The sequence below is a fragment of the Gossypium hirsutum genome, chromosome A05, assembly GCF_007990345.1.
Source record: "Gossypium hirsutum isolate 1008001.06 chromosome A05, Gossypium_hirsutum_v2.1, whole genome shotgun sequence".
Taxonomy (NCBI): Eukaryota; Viridiplantae; Streptophyta; class Magnoliopsida; order Malvales; family Malvaceae; genus Gossypium; species Gossypium hirsutum.
Window position 1 is genome coordinate 79172402 of NC_053428.1, and position 16771 is coordinate 79189172.

Here is a 16771-nt window from a genome sequence, read left to right on the forward strand (position 1 = left end):
ATGTCCTTACTTTGTTGCTGAAAATGATACTTACCTATTTTTGTGATGGTCGAATATGGCAATAGCATGTTTTTGATCTGTTAAACTATATGTACAATTAGTATGTTCTGATCTATTTTATCTAAATAGGCTGTTAGGATTTTAACTCGATTAAGTAACGAACAAGAAAATAGCAGAATAAATTGAGAAATTGAACACACAAATTTAACGTGGAAAAACCCCTCCAAAGAGGATAAAAAACCACGGGCAAAGATAATTTTACTATAATGGCAAAAGAATGAAGAATACAAAAGATGGAGATAAAAACTAAACCTTGAAAACCCGAAAGCAAAGAACCCACAAAACGTAAACATAAAATTCTCTAAATGTGTTATGAGTTCTAATCTCTAATGGGTGTATTTTTCTAAGGTTGTAAAAGAGCCTATTTATAGGCTAAATTCATAGGTCAAATAATAATAAAATAATCTAAACTAATCAGTTTTTGATTGAAACAAGTAAATAGAGTTTAACTGAAAGATTATTTATCAAACTTGACTGAAAATAGGAGTCATATTTAACAAATCTCCACATTGACTCATATTTTCACATTGCCATCTTTGTCAAAGCCTGCCACGAGCCTATTTTGAACTATGCAGGGAATTAACTGAGTCGAATTTGTGCTTAGAAACTGGAAGACTTCTAGCCTTCGACTTGTATACTGGCAAATCAAAACTAACCCGGGTATGATTTTCATGAACACAGTGCCCTAAATTCTCAAAACCTGGATCTAAAAGGGAACCTCTCTTCAACGAAACAGTCATACATTTTTCCCTCCTATGACCAAGTTGCCTCCGCTCCAAACAAGTTGACTTCAACTCCGTAACGGATGAGGGACGTCCGATTTCACCGGTCACTGTATAACCTTCCAGAATATAAAGACTGCCGATTCTTTTACCTTTTAACAAAACGAGAGCTCCACGAGATACTTTAATGCCGCTCGACTCGATGTTGATTTTTCATCCTTTCAAGTCTAAAATACTTAAGGAGATGAGATTCTTTCGTAAATCAAGTACATACCTGACATCTGAGAGTGTCCTAATCGTCCCATCGTGCATCTTAATTTTAATAGTACCAATACCAATTACCTTACTAGATGAATCATTTCCCATGCGCACAACTCCACCTTCAATCGAACTGTATATGGAGAACCATTCTTTATTGGGACACATGTGGAAAGAACATCCTGAATCTAGGATCCACTCGGACGTGAGCTTGGTGTTATCGCTTGTTGACACTAACAAGAAATCATCACCATTTTCATAGGCCAAATTAGCACCAGCTACATCTTCCTCGTTACTCTCAGCAGCTTTTTTATTTCGCAGTTTATAACAATCTGCTTTGACGTGACCTAACTTTTTACAATAGCGACACCTTTTATCTCGTTTCTTAGATACTACCAAAATGGAAGCTTGCCTATCTGTCTTGCTATCCAAATGAAGCTCATTGTCGAGTTTGTCTCTATTCAGCAAATGACTCTTCACATCTTCGAACGAGAGTTTGTCTCTGCCATAAATCAGGGTCTCCCTGAATGACTTGTATGAAGGGGGTAAAGAGCACAATAATAGCATAGCCTGATCTTTATTGTCAATATGAACCTTAAAATTTTTTAAATCATTTAAAAGAGTAATAAACTGACTGATGTGATCTCTAAGAAGCTCACCTTCATTCATGCGAAACATAAATAGACGTTGTTTCAACACTAAACGATTAGCCAGAGACTTAGTCGCATAAAGAGTTTCTAACCTTTTCCACAAGGTAGATGAGGTCTTCTCCATCAATACCTCCTGCAATACCGTATTCGCGAGGCACAACTGGATTGCAGACAAAGCCTTTTCATCAAGCTCTTCTCATTCTGTTTTATTTAGACTCTCAGGCTTTTTCCCAGTAACAACCTTTTTCAAACCGGATTGAACTAGAATTGCCATCATCTGAACTTGCCACAGATTGAAATTTTTCTCACCATCGAACTTCTCAATTTCAAATCTTGTTGCTGCCATCTCTGAACAGGCAGATCTATGAAAATTGAACTAGCACTGATACCACTTGTTAGGATTTTGACCCGATTAAGCAACGAACAAGAAAATAGTAGAATAAATTGAGAAATTGAACACACAAATTTAACGTGGAAAAACCCCTCCAAAGAGGATAAAAAACCACGGGCAAAGATAATTTTACTATAATGGCAAAAGAACGAAGAATACAAAAGATGGAGATAAAAACTAAACCCCGAAAACCTGAAAGCAAAGAACCCACAAAACGTAAACACAAAATTCTCTAAATGTGTTATGAGTTCTAATCTCTAATGGGTGTATTTTTCTAAGGTTGTAAAAGACCCTATTTATAGGCTACATTCATAGGTCAAATAATAATAAAATAATCTAAACTAATCACGGTTTGATTGAAACAAGTAAACAGAGTTTAACTGAAAGATTATTTATCAAATTTGACTGAAAATAGGAGTCATATTTAACATAGGCCAATAGCATGTTTTTGATCAGTTAAACTATATGTACAATTGGTATGTTCTGATTTGTTTAATCCGCATAGGGGCACGTCTGATTTGAGTAAGCTTAGTTATGTTATGTCATTTACATGTGCATTCGGGTTGGGTTATGTATGATTTGAAGGAAATTCTGGCAGACTATGATATGCGATTCTGGCGATTTACCTGCAAATTCTAATTTAGCAATTAAACTGTATTATCTATTTTTGGCGGTATTTCCACAATAAATCTGGCAACTTGTCTGCATAACTTTTGGTGGCTAAAGGTCACAATTTTGGTATGTTGGGTTGGAAGGGTTTCTAATTACCCTGATTGGTGTGTTGGGTGGGCGGAGATGGTGTGTAACGAATGGGGGTAGGATCTATTCTGTTGACACTTTGTATTGCATCATTTAGTCATACCCATGCTCATGCACTAGTTGAAAATTGTCATGCTTATTACTAACTTTGTTTTGATGGTACTGATTGATGATTTGCTATGTACCATTTTTTTCCTTTGTATAGACGACTTATCGTTTTTTTTGAGAATGGCTTTATGACTGAATTGATACTTCTTGACTCACACCGAGCTTTTTAAAGCGCACCCCCCTCAATTTCTCCTTTCAGATAATCCTTAAAGTTAGGATCGAACATGACATTCATAAGGTTTATCTCGGATTTTGCTATTTAAAGTATTTTAGTTTTATAATTTCATAATTAGTTAGGAGTGTAAAAAAATTATACAAACTGTGGCATAGGATTGGACTTCGGGTTTTATTTTGATTTAGCATGCATGTAATATGGTTAAATAATTGGAAAACCAAAAATTTGGTCATATAAGTTTGAAACATGATTTTAAATAACAAACTAAATTCATCGTATTTTTCCGCTGTAAAATTTGTACCTGAATTTCTGAAAGGTAAATTATAAGTCAAATATGTTTCCAAAATTAATAGGAACTTTTGTTTAATTGGATTTTTTTTTAAATTTGGCAACATTAATGTTTTTATAAGAAAAGAAAAACCCACTATGATTTTTCGAAAAAGAAGAAAACACTTTAAAGAAATTAATTTTTAAAGGCTGATAATTTTTACTTAGCCATTTCGGTGGTCAATGTGACTTCTAGAATCTAGTCGTAACATCTAGGCTGGGTTTTGGGTCTTACAAGGCATCTTAGAACGAAAGCAAATTGCATATAAGAAATTATAGTTAGCAGAATATCCTTAAATCTATTAGCAAAGAGTTTTGCTATGAACTTGTAAAGAACATTGCAAAAGGCTGCTCATTGAAAGCACTAAAAGAGTATCGTTAAAAAAACTTGAGAACTCACCTTGTTAGAGCCAATCCAAGCACTAACTAAAGATATCATTACAATGTTGGAAAAATATGAATATTATATAATAAGCACAATTACATGTTATTATTTACTATCATAAGATATTAGTCCAAATTAAAAGTCATCTAATTTGGTTAAAGTTTAGTTGGCTTTAATTAATAAATAAAGTAGGAGTCAAATATGTATAGATACTCTCATAATTATATTTTAATTGATGATGGACTGATTAGAAATTAATGTTAATGTGAAAAAGTTATATATTAGGGTTATGGTCCCCAAATTACATATACATAAATATTTTGACATCCCATCTTTAGAAAAGAGAGAGTCACCTTCTCTGAATTACTTGTATGTTAATTTGGAAGATCAAAACCACTTAAAGATTTCAAGATATCAATGGATTCAGGTACACTTTCACATTTAGTATTGTTCTTGATTTATTCTTGATAATTTGACATGAAAGATCCTGGTTTATGATTTGTTAAGTTTTATATCAAATTTTATTTTACGATTTTAACAAGTGGCATCTGAGCCTCTATGTCGAATAATTAAGAATGAATTGATTTTCTATTATTTTTGGATTGATTCGTTTCAAATTTTATAGATTTAATATTTCAGTTATATATATGTTAAAGTTTTTAGATCTATATTAAAGTTTTTCTAGATCTTGATTATTTTGAATTTTAGGGTTTTGATATTTAATTTTTAATTTTGATGGATTTTGAATGTTTGTGCTTTAATTTTCATTGTGCAATCAAATAATACTGACGTCGATTGAATTCTATTACTCCATTGATTATTCGGCAATTGAGAATTCAAGATTAACAAGTTTTAGTTTTATTTGGTAATTGTAAATGCATTAAAATTTTAGATACCGAATGCAATTTTGGAGGCTTAATTTCAAATAGGTCAAATATGTCAAATATTAAGCTTCTTTTTTGCTACTGCCATTTGATTTCATAACCAAAGAAGAAGAAGAAGAAGAAGAAGAAGAAGAAGAAGAAGAAGAAGAAGAAGAAGAAGAAGAAGAAGAAGAAGAAGATCGTGTTTCTATTCTTTAAATCTCATGCAATCACGATTAGAATAGAAGAAACGAAATTAAATTTATGCTTCAATCAACATACTTAATTTTCCCGTATGCTAAAAATGAAAACTGATATTGTTATGTTGATATTTTTAATTAATTGGCATGATTTATTGTTGAAAAAATGTTATCTAAATCTGTTATGTTTCAATTTTGTATCTTGATTACTACTTTTATTTTTGTGGGTAATCATTCTAATTTTGTGTTGATCGATTTATTCTTAGCTCGATAACCTTTAATTAGTAATTTAAGTATTATTTTTACTTTTTTAAAAAGAAAATTTTTCTTGATTAGGCAATTCATTAATTGCATTTCTCTGGAAACAAATAAGGTAAATAGAATATTGATTCAATAGATAAAACATAGTATTTAGTATAACACTAAATTTTATTTAAAATTGGAAAATTCAGTACTGTACTTACACATTTGCTTGTTATACAAAGAAATTGACTAAATGGAACATACACTCTTAAAAGAGCCAAATTTTTATGGAGAATCAAGACCCCTATTCTTGATTTCTTTACAATTTATGTTTTTCTTAGTTAGTCCATGTTCTTTAAACAGTGTAGTTTAAACTTTTGCTTCATTGGAGCTTTAGATTCTTCATAAATTTGTAGAGGATTTAAAATAAAAATACTAGAGCAATGCTATAATAATTAAAATATTTAATTACTCTACATTTTAGAAGAGAAGCATATGCAAATGACCATCTATGTTAGTTTATATGGAAATTGGTTAGGTTTAAATCAGTTCAAGATTTTAGTTTGATTTCCATTCAATGGATTTTTTTATTAATATTCTCGTGGTTTTTTTTTTGAAATTAACCAGGGATATTTATTAAACTTAATAAAATATTAAAGCGTCTGACAAATGGAAAACAGTGCTAAAAAACTAAAAGAACACTCTAGAACTAGAAAATTAAAATGCATTGAAAAAACTTTGATACCCCTGTCAGTTGAAAGTAATCTTTCCCTAACCTTTTCGTTCTCTAAATGACTATTCAGTCTCTGTGGGATGGTGAATCGTTTTTGCTGAATGACGCTCTACACCCTCTTGCTCTTCTATCCTTCTATCATTTCAGTCAGGCTCTCTTGGCCTTTCCATTTTCGATTGGTGTTTAGCATAATCAGGGGCCTCATCAAACAGGTAAATCTCTTCCTTCTTTTTTAGACTAGTTGTAGCAATAATGTGGGCTACCTTATTAGCCAGTCTCGGAGTAAAAAGAAAATTAATAGCCTGAAAGTTGTCTTTTTCTCTTTGAATGTTGCTAATATACGTACTAACCTGCGATTTATCCCTGAATTGTGCCATGGATTTCTTATAATTGTTTTGGAGTCCCCTTCAACAGCAATGCCTGTGAAACCCATGTCTTTCCCCATGAGAACAGCTTCATAATAGGCAATAGCTTTCGCCTCAAATGCCGTGGCCACCATTGAGTGAAGGTAGGATTTGGCTATTTTAATGTCCCCTTTATAATTTCTCGCTACTATCGCAAATGTCGACTGGTAATTCTTCTAGTCAAAAGAGGCATCAAAATTGATTTTGATAGTTGATTGTATAGGTACCTTCCACTTAACATGTTGCGAGGCGTCTTTGAGCTTTCTCTCGTTCAATCTATCAATATCGCCAAGGTAATGCCTTACAAAACAAGCTGCTTCATCCTCTGTATAAGACTTACCCTTATGTTTTCTATCCATCCATAGCACCCAAATACCACATATCACCATTCATCGTTGTGCTATGGTACATTTTTTGAAAATCCAAGTAAGCCATTCGAGACCTTTATGTGAATCACTTTGCCTAATCCAACTGAAATTTAAATTCTTCCATAATTCTTCTGCCACAAGACATTCCATGAATACATGCCGAAAGTTTTCCTTGCCTTCTCTACATCTGGGGCATATGGCATTTGGAGCCACTTTTCTTTGATATAAATTAGCCATTGTGGGAATGTAATTCCACGACACTTTCCATGCCAATATCTTTATTTTGCTTGGAAGTTGTAATTCCAACATTTGTTTGTAAAATGGTTGGGCTGTAATTTGCATATTCGTAGGGCTAGAAGTAGAAAGTTGGGTTTGTAGTAGTTTGTAAGCATTGCGTACTGTGAACTCGCCTGAGTGCTCCCCACGCTAGACGATCATATCCAGATGCGTTTCACTCGCCTGTGGAATATGCAGGATTATATCCACATCGACAGTTTCGAAGGTAGTACGTATCAATTCTTCCCTCCACTTCCTGGTATTTTCATCAATCAATGATGCAACCTTAGTAATATTAGCATTAGATATACAATGACAAACACTAAAATTATCTGCCCCGGGTAGCCATGCATCATTGTTAATTATAATGTTTTCACCTGAGCCAACTCGCCACCCTAGTCTTTCTTTCAAAATACCTTTTGTTGCCCAAATACTTTTCCACGTATAGGATGGATGACGTCCGAGTTCTGCTTGTAGGAAATTGGTAGTCGGGTAGTATTTCGCTTTTAGTACTTGTACTATTAAAGAATCTGGTTGGTCAATTAGCCTCCATCCTTGTTTAGCCAGAAGAGCCACATTAAATTTTTTCATATTTCGAAAACCCAGCCCTCCTACCTGCTTCAGTTCACATGTTTTCTTCCAGCTACACCAGTGTATTCCCTTTCGACCATGTCCTTTTTGCCACCAATACCTTGCAATAATAGATTCTATTTCATCACACAAAGATTTTGGCAATAAAAAACACATCATAGAATAATTCAAAATTTCCTGTAACACTAATTTGATAAAGAATTCTTTCCCTCCCTAGGATAAAAATAAAAAACTCCAGCCTTCAATTCTCTTTTTAATTCTGTCCTTTAAATTCTGGAATGAGTATTTTTTCTTCTTTCCCACCAAATTAGGAAGACCCAGATACTTTTCAATGTCATTTGATCTGCGTATTACTAACAATCTAGCAACTATGAGTCTATCATCTTCCGAGGTGTTTGTACTAAAAAATACCCTGGACTTTTCAAAGTTCTCGCACTGCCCAGAATATGCCTCATACTCTTTTAATATTTCTTTAACTCTACAAGCTCCTAAATTTGTTGCCTACCCAAAGATTATACAGTCATCGGCAAATAGAATGTGTGAAATCTACGGGCCACACCTACATGCACTTTGTCCTTTAATGTCCCCTCTACTAACAGCCATGCGCATAAGTGATGACAGGCCTTCACTACATATAAGAATTAGATATGGACTAAGCGGGTCTCCCTGCCCTAGCCCTCTCATGGGTCTAAAACATTCTCCTTTGGTTCCATTTAACAGAATGGAGTAAGAGACCGTAGAAATGCACTTCAAAATAAAAGAAACCCAAGAGTTTTCAAAACCCATTCGCTCCATCATAACCCTAAGAAACTCCTATTCGACCTATCATAGGATTTACTCATGTCTAACTTGAGAGCCATATGTTCTTTTTTGTCTATCTTTTTCTGCTTAAGTGTATGCATAATATCATACACCACTAACACGTTATCAGTAATGAAATGCCTTAGGACAAAGGCACTCTGTGCTCTATCAATACAAACTCCTAGAACATTTTGAAATCTGTTGGCTACTACTTTTGCTATAATTTTATAAAGGACATTACACAGACTGATAGGCCTAAAATTTTTTATATCTGTCGGCTGTGTAATTTTGGGAATCAAAACTATATTGGTGACATTAATACTATCAACTTTCCTACCCTGATTTAAGATTTCTAAACAAAAGGACGTTACCCATCATAACCAGGAGCCTTTGTGGGGCCCATTGACTTCAAAGCTGTCCATATTTCTTCCGTAGTGTAATCTGACGTGAGCTTTACATTAAGGTCTTCATTGATACATCTTTCCACTCCCTCAAAAATCGATTCTTGATGATCGTTTTATGAACACTAAACTAGACTACGATCACGACTAAGGCAAGCGCACCTATGAATAGTAGTATAGTTATGGTGAATTTAGAATGTCGTATCCACAAGGACTAAAAGTACTAGTATTGACTTTCTTTCTATTATTTAGCCTAAAATATGAAGGATTTGTTTTAATCTAAATTTAACTAACTAATTATCTACTGAACACGACCGAGAGCGAAGAAAGTAATCAAATAAACCAATAATAAAGACAATCCCAAGGAAGAATCCACCTAGACTTCACTTATTATTCCGATTCTAAATCTAATGATTTATTCACTTGTCTTGATCCGTAGAAATCCCTAAATTATGTTAATATCTCTTTCAAGACTAAGAACAATTGACTCTAGGTTGATTAATTGAAATTTCTTTCTAATTAAAACCCTTATTAGCACATTAACTCGACCTATGGATTCCCTTATTAGATTTGACTCTAATCGGGCAGATTTATGTAGCCCTATTTCTAGGGTTGCATGTAACTCCGCTTAATTATGGTGGATCTACTCTTAAATAGGGACTTTTGCTCCACTGAATAAGCACATCAACTTGAATTAATATCCTGAAAATATTAAAACAAGAATTAAGAAAACATAATTAAAAACAAGAACAAGTATTTATCATTAAATTTAAAATATTAAATAATAAGATCCATCTTAGGTTTCATCTTCCCTAAGAATTTAGAGAGTTTAGTTCATATTGTAGTAGGAAGACATCTTAACAATAGGAAAACAACAAAACATAAAGAAACCCAAAACCTTCGAGAGAGAAATTGGATGGAGATTTTCAGTCTTGAAGGCAATCCTATTTCGAGCTGAATCCATTGGCGTTCTTCGAGCAATTCCTGTGTTCTACTCTGCGTGCCCCTCTTAGGTCTTCCTTTGGTATGTATTTATAGACTTTAGACTGCTCAGAAACCCTAAAAATTGGTTTTTTTCGCATATTTGGAAACTTGGAGCGATATCGACACGAGCTACCACATGGGCATGTGGCTAGTCCGTGTGGCTCACACGGGTGTGTGCTCCACCCGTATGGGATTTGTCTTCGCTGTGTGGGTCCTTTAATAAGTTGTTTTGTCTTTTTTGGCCCGTTTTCTGTTCCTTTTATTCCCCTATGCTCTCTTGAGTATAAAATATGAAATTAAAGGATTAAGAGCGTCTAATTCACTCAATTATATAATAAATCATCCAAAAGTATGCTAAGTGTGAGATTAGAAAGTGTTACTTTTATGGTTTATCAAATATCCCCACACTTAAGCATTTGCTTGTCCTCAAGCAAAATTCTCAACTCACAATTAAAACTAAACACTCTTAATTCATAATTCTCATTAATAATATTTATCATAATTTCACAGATAATCATACATTGATAATTCAACTAAAAGAGCACTAAATGCACAAGCAATCAAAGTCTAGCATTTTTAAAGCATGAAAACATAGGTATTTCCCCTTATCTAAATAATTACCTTTAATCCAAAACTGGCAAGAATTGACATCCTCACTAAAGAATCACTCAAATCACTCAAAGTGTTTAAGGTTCAAAAATTAAGCACTCAAGAGTCAAGCATGAAAAGTTATTACTATAGGCTTGCATGAAAATCCAATCTTCTCCACTATAAGTGAGATGATACACAAATCAAAAGGTCATTACAGGGTTGTAACAGGGCTTGGGTCAAATGTGTGGAAAAAGGCTGAAAAAGAAGGTTAGAATCGAGATCGAATTGATAAATTACCTAACTAGAAAAATAAACTAACACTAAATAATTGCATCAATCGTATTTATTAAAGATAAACATGAGCTTCTTCTCAGAATATGGAATTAAATACATAAGCTCAAAACAAAGAACTAATAATAATCAACATATATGTATACTTTTTTTTTTGAATGAATGAATAATGAGAGAAAATTATACAATTAAAATAAAAGAACATAGTTAGGCAATTAACCAAATCAAATCGCGATAAAAAGGGGATCAATAAAATAGGAAAAATTCTCAAAGAATCAAAAAGTATAATGTAAGGGTTAAAATTTAGGGTAAATTAAGAAATGGTTTGTTAAGCTCAAGGGGGTTCCCTAAGGGTTAATTATGAAGGTAGGCTTTTTGTGGGGAAGTGGTTAAAACTTAGGTGCCTTTATCATCTCAGTATATCAAATCAAAGGTGTGGTCTTGACCTGTACAATCAAAGCAAGTTCTAAAATAACAATTCAATATTGACACACTCATAACCAATAATAAAGTGAGCACAAAAAATGTATGCTCCAAAGGCTCAAAATCTCACAAGAAATATGGCTTTTGATATCAATCTTGCAATTTTCAAACTTCAAGGTAATACCTCAATTTAGGGAAATAACCTAAAAATTTTTATTCCGAAAAATAGACTTGTCAAGCTTGTTTCTCTAGTATCTTAAATTTTAAACCATCAATGCACAAGTATCTATGAATTTAATCTAAAACATATCAATGAAAATTACAAATTAATAAGAGTTCATTCTAAAAGCAATATGAGAAAATTACTTAAACACAAGGCATAAGTCAGAGATTTTCAAATAATCATATAAATAACCTCTTCAAACTTAAGATGTACATTGTCCTTTATGTACAAACAAATATAAATCATAATAGAGACAAAATATCATAAGATAGGGAGATGATTGAAACTGCCTTAAATGGTGGATAAATTTCCCATACTAGTGAAAAGTGGAGTTGTAGATAAATGTAGGGGTAGTGCAAAATTCTGAGCAACTAATAAGAAAATAAACACAATGGTTGAAGAAGATTAAAGGGTTACTCGTTAAGAAACAACCATAATAATTGAAATAAAGTTCAAAATATGAAAACAAAATAAACATAAAACTAAAAATAAAAATGAACCTAAAAATAAAAATAAAGAGAAAAATAAAAATAAACATAAAAATAAAAATAAACATAAAGATAAATGGACTCAATGGTCCTCATCATCAGACTGATCTGTGTTACGAGTCGGTGGCGCTGGAGGAGCAATATGAAGATACTGGCAAATTTGCTGTAAAGTCGCATCAATACTGTCGAACCTCTGAGCACAATACTGATGGAAACTAGCAAACTCGTCGGAGGATACTCCTAAAGAGCTAGCAGCAGAGGGAGTATGTCGGTGACTCGATGGTGGAGGCTGCGGTGGGTCCTCGTGATAGGAAGGAACATCATCAGTGAAGTTCTCTGAGCCATGCTGACTGTCAGACTGGATTAGTCTCTACTGAGGGGGGTCCATTCCACGTCGCCGCTCAATCATTCTCATATGGGTCATGGTCAAGATGCCCTAAGGAGACATCTGACCTACTAGGGTAAATGTACAGGACTACTTCGGTGTGTTAAGAAGACCGAAGTGTTAAGCGAGGCGAGTCACGTAAGGGCCGAGACAGATGGGGCCCTTCTTATGGCATTCAGTCTGATTGCGACAAGCGAGTGTGATGAAATACACCAAATCAAACACATGTCTAGTGGTCATGCTCCACAGAAAGTATGTGTCATAGGTACTAACCACTCCGGTGCTCTCTCTCCATCCTGTCGAAGTGTGAGCTAGGAGAGCGTGAATATATCGTAGGGCCAGAGGGAGATGCGTCGCCTTCGAGCGACTCGCGTCATAGGTAGTTGGGCTGCCCATAAGAGCATTCCAACAGCGTGAAGGTGAGTGATGAATATGCCGATGGAGCTGAAGAAAGTCCTCGGTGCTCATGATTTCCTCTGTGTAGAATTCTAAAGTAGTACTGAACTCTGGGACCCTCATGTGTCGAACTAACCAACCAAGGAAAAAGTGATGGTGCCGGGCTCGTCATGGACTAACATGACCTGCTGAACCGAAAATGTGGCGTCGAACTCTAAGGTGAGCTCCGAGTAGGTGGGCTCGATGATCGTGAAAAATCTATCCCACGGGGTTGTAACAATGATCGCAAGACCCATTCTAACGTGACCTAATCAATGCAGCGCCTTAATCCAAGTGGTCGTTGTCTATGAAGCTGGTATAGTTCTTCCTGGGGGCCCGCCGAAAATCAGAGATAGGGATGGTGAGCCTCGGCAAATGCACTCGAAGAAAAGGTCGATCCAGGGCCCTTCTGCTTTTTCAAAATGGGGACGGTAGTTTTCTTGCCTCGTGTGTTTGTCATAATAAATCTGCAAGAAAGCAATAATATAATTCAATTTGACGAATGAACATAATTGGCAAGCAGATAAAGAATAATCATTCAAGTTCAGCCCATCAATTAAATGAAAATAGAAAATGGAATTAAAAGCAAAATGTTAATATACAGTAAAAACTAACTAAATGATCACTATATATAAGTAAGTAAAATACGAATGAAATCAACAAGACAATGACTCGAAAATAAATGCAAAAACTGCTAGTCCAAAACTAAATTAAACATAAAATAAGAATCATCAAATTAGTAAAGCAATAATAATAATCAATAAAAGATCAAGAATGAAACTAATAGAAATAAAACAAAATAAAATAGAATAGCAATAAAGAACAAGGGTAATAATAATAATAATAATAATAATAATAAATCTAAAAATAGGAAAAAGGGAAAACCGATGATGGGTGGTGGTCGGAGTGGCACGAGATCGACGGTTAGGAGGTTCAGATGGTGCGTCGGGGTATGTGAGACATACGTGAAGGTGATGGAGGTGATGGGTTAGAGGAAAGAAAGGGAAAAAGGGAGCGGTGAAGGTGATGGGGGGACGACGGCGGCCGAAATAGAGGGGTAGAAGGTGCAACACGGAGGCTGCAGTGGGGAGGGGGGATGGGCTGGTGGCTGTACGGGTAAGAGGAAAAAGGGCAGAAAGAGGAGATGGGAGAAAGGGAAAGAAAGATGAAAGAAAGAAAGAAAAAGGTAAGGGAAGAAGGAGGATGAGGGGGAAGGGAAAGGGGGCGATCAGTGGTGGGTACAGTGGCTGGAGTAAGGGAAAAGGAAGCAGCGGCTAAGGTTAATTTTGAGTGAAGAAGAAGATAAAAGATGAAAAAAAAACTAGTGGTTAGGGCTTTTAAGGTGACACGGTCGTGTAACGGTCCATGTTGGGCCACACGATCTCGCCCGTGTTTGTCGAGGAAAAAAATAGCCCACTCGTCACACCGCCACGGACACGCCTGTGTGTCCAGGCCGTGTGCGACGTTGTTTGCTTCTCCCACACCCGTGTGTCTTAACACACGATCGTGTGCTTTGCCCGTGGAGCTCTCTGACTTATTTAAAATTTGTAAATTTAGCTCCAGTTTTCACACGGCCTAGGACACACCCGTATGTCCAGGCCGTGTGGTTCACACGGTCGTGTCGCACGCCCGTGTGGTCTTTGTTAGGCCATGTCTCTATCGATATTTGGGAAAATTTCAGTCCTGTTTCCACACGGCCTAGGACACTCCCATGTGTCTGGGCCGTGTGGAGCACATGGCTATGTCGCCTAGCCGTGTAACACACTGTTTAACCTTTGTTAGAGAACACGACCTGGGACACGCTCGTGTATCCAAGCTGTGTGGGTCAAAAACCTGCATTTAAACATGAAAAAGAGATAAAATGACTAGCTAGTGGTGTTAATGCTCAGGTTACCTCCCGAGAAGCGCTTATTTAGAGTCTAAGCTTGACTTTACCTTATATTCACATGGTTACGGTGGATCACAGAGTCAAAACTCCTCTTTCTCGCTGAAAATTCCTTTATTTAAATAAGGTTTAAGTCGAGTATTGTTTACCTTTAAAGTGCTGAAATGTGAATAGGTTACCTCGACTGTACCGTATGGAAAGACTTTAAGTGCCGTAAAAGGATTCGCTTCGTTTCCATTGAGCTCTGTAGTGATAATTCGAGGGTCAGTTTCATCTAATAACACCTGTTCACCTACCTTGAATTGGTTCGTCTCGTTAAACTTGACATGGTGTTGCTTCTACTCCTCCTTGCCATAAGTCCACCATTCGTCTCGTTCATCTATCTGTAGCATTCGTCGTTCATGGATGGTTCCATTATTAGTGCATGAGCTAGATAGTGGCTCATTTATGTTTCTCAAAATTTTTTTCTGCAAAGAGGATTGAACCACATGATTAGTCTTATTAACTGAATTTACAAGGTTATCTTCATTACTTGATATTTCAATTGAATCACGAGCCTGAAGAATAACCGATTCATCACTTGCACAAAGCGTTAATTCACTTGTACCAACATTTATGATAGTTCTGGCAGTTGCTAAAAAGGGTCGCCCTAAGATTAAAGGAACGTCACCGTCCTCTTCCATGTCTAAAACAACAAAGTCCACTGGGAATATGAATTTATCAATCTTAACGAGTACATCCTCCACAATACCCCTAGGAAACCTAATAGTTTTATCTGCCAATTGTATACTCATCCTAGTTTGCTTGGGCTTCCCAAGACCTAGTTGCTTAAACATTTTATAAGGCATGACGTTAATACTTGCCCCTAAGTCGGCCAAAGCATTATTAACAGCTAAACTACCAATTAAACAAGGAATAGTAAAACTCCCTAGATCTTTTAACTTGTTTCGTAGTTTATTTTGTAGAATTGTCGAACAAACTGCATTTAATTCCATATGCGACGATTCATCTAACTTCTGTTTGTTTGCCAGAAGCTCCTTTAAAAATTTAACTGAGTTGGGCATCTACGAAAGAGCTTCAATAAACGGTAAGTTAATATGTAACTTTTTTAAAATGTTAAGAAATTTATCGAATTATTCGTCTGTGCGGTCTTTCTTTGTTGCTTTAAGGTATGGTACGCAAGGTGTGCATTCTCTAAATACTGATTTTTGTTTGTACTAGCTTTCATCCAACTTATTTTGACTTATCACAGTTTCTTGCCTTGGTTCTGGTTTGGACTCAACTAACCCTTCTTCATATTGAATAGTAATTGCATGAAATTGTTCTCTTGGGTTAGTCTCGGTGTTTCTAGGCAAGCTATCTTGTGGTCTTTCTGATATCAGCTTAGCAAGCTGACCTATTTGAGTCTCAAGACCTTGAATTGATGCTTACTAATTTTTAAGCGTTGTCTCGGTGTTTTGGAAACGTGTTTTTGACACCAAAATGAATTTTTTTAGCATCTCCTCAAGGCTTTGCTTCTTTTCCTACTGGTAAGGTGGTTGAAAGCCTGGAAGGGGTTGTGGTCTTTGATTGCCTTGACCACCCCAAGAGAAGTTGGGATGGTTTATCCAACTTGCATTGTAAGTATTACTATAGGGGTTATTCTGAGGTCTAGATTTATTACCCATATAGTTGACTTGTTCACTCGTAGTGCTAGGGTCGTAGGCTAGGCATTCTGTATTATTCATTCCTCCTCCACTTGTACTACACTGCATCACCGGATGTACCCGTAGAGACACATAAACTATCAATCTTTTTATTTAAAAGCTCTACCTGGTTTGATAACATAGTGACCCTGTCGAGGTTGAAAACACTGGTTGCTTTACTAGGCTTTGTCCTCATGACTTGCCACTGATAGTTATTCAGTGACATCTCTTCAATAAATTCATAAGCCTCATCGTGTGTTTTTTTATTTAGGGTTCCGCCTACGGCTGCAGTAATTAGTTGTCTAGTTGAGGGGTTCAGACCATTGTAGAAAGTCTGAACCTGTAGCCATAAAGGTAACCCATGGTGAGGGAACCTTCTCAATAAGTCCTTATCCCTCTCCCATGCATCGTAAAGAGATTCTAAATCCATCTACACAAAAGAAGAGATATCATTCCTCAACTTTGCCATTTTAGCCGGCGAAAAATATTTTAGTAAAAACTTTTCAGTCATTTTTTCCCAAGTAGTGATGAAACCTCGCGGTAACGAGTTCAACCACTGTTTAGCTTTGTTCCTCAATGAAAAGGGAAATAACCGAAGGAGGATGGCATCATCAGAAACGCTATTTATTTTGAAAGTATCACAGAACTCTAAGAATTTGGCCAAAT

At 35.6% G+C, this 16771-nt stretch overlaps 1 non-coding gene across 1 annotated transcript; it reads left to right on the forward strand.

The window, feature by feature from the left end:
• Positions 1–16461: 16461 nt before the first annotated feature.
• Positions 16462–16568, forward strand: LOC121229920 (small nucleolar RNA R71). Its single transcript, XR_005927871.1, has one exon. It is a non-coding gene; the product is annotated as a small nucleolar RNA R71 (small nucleolar RNA).
• The last annotated feature ends 203 nt before the right edge of the window (positions 16569–16771 follow it).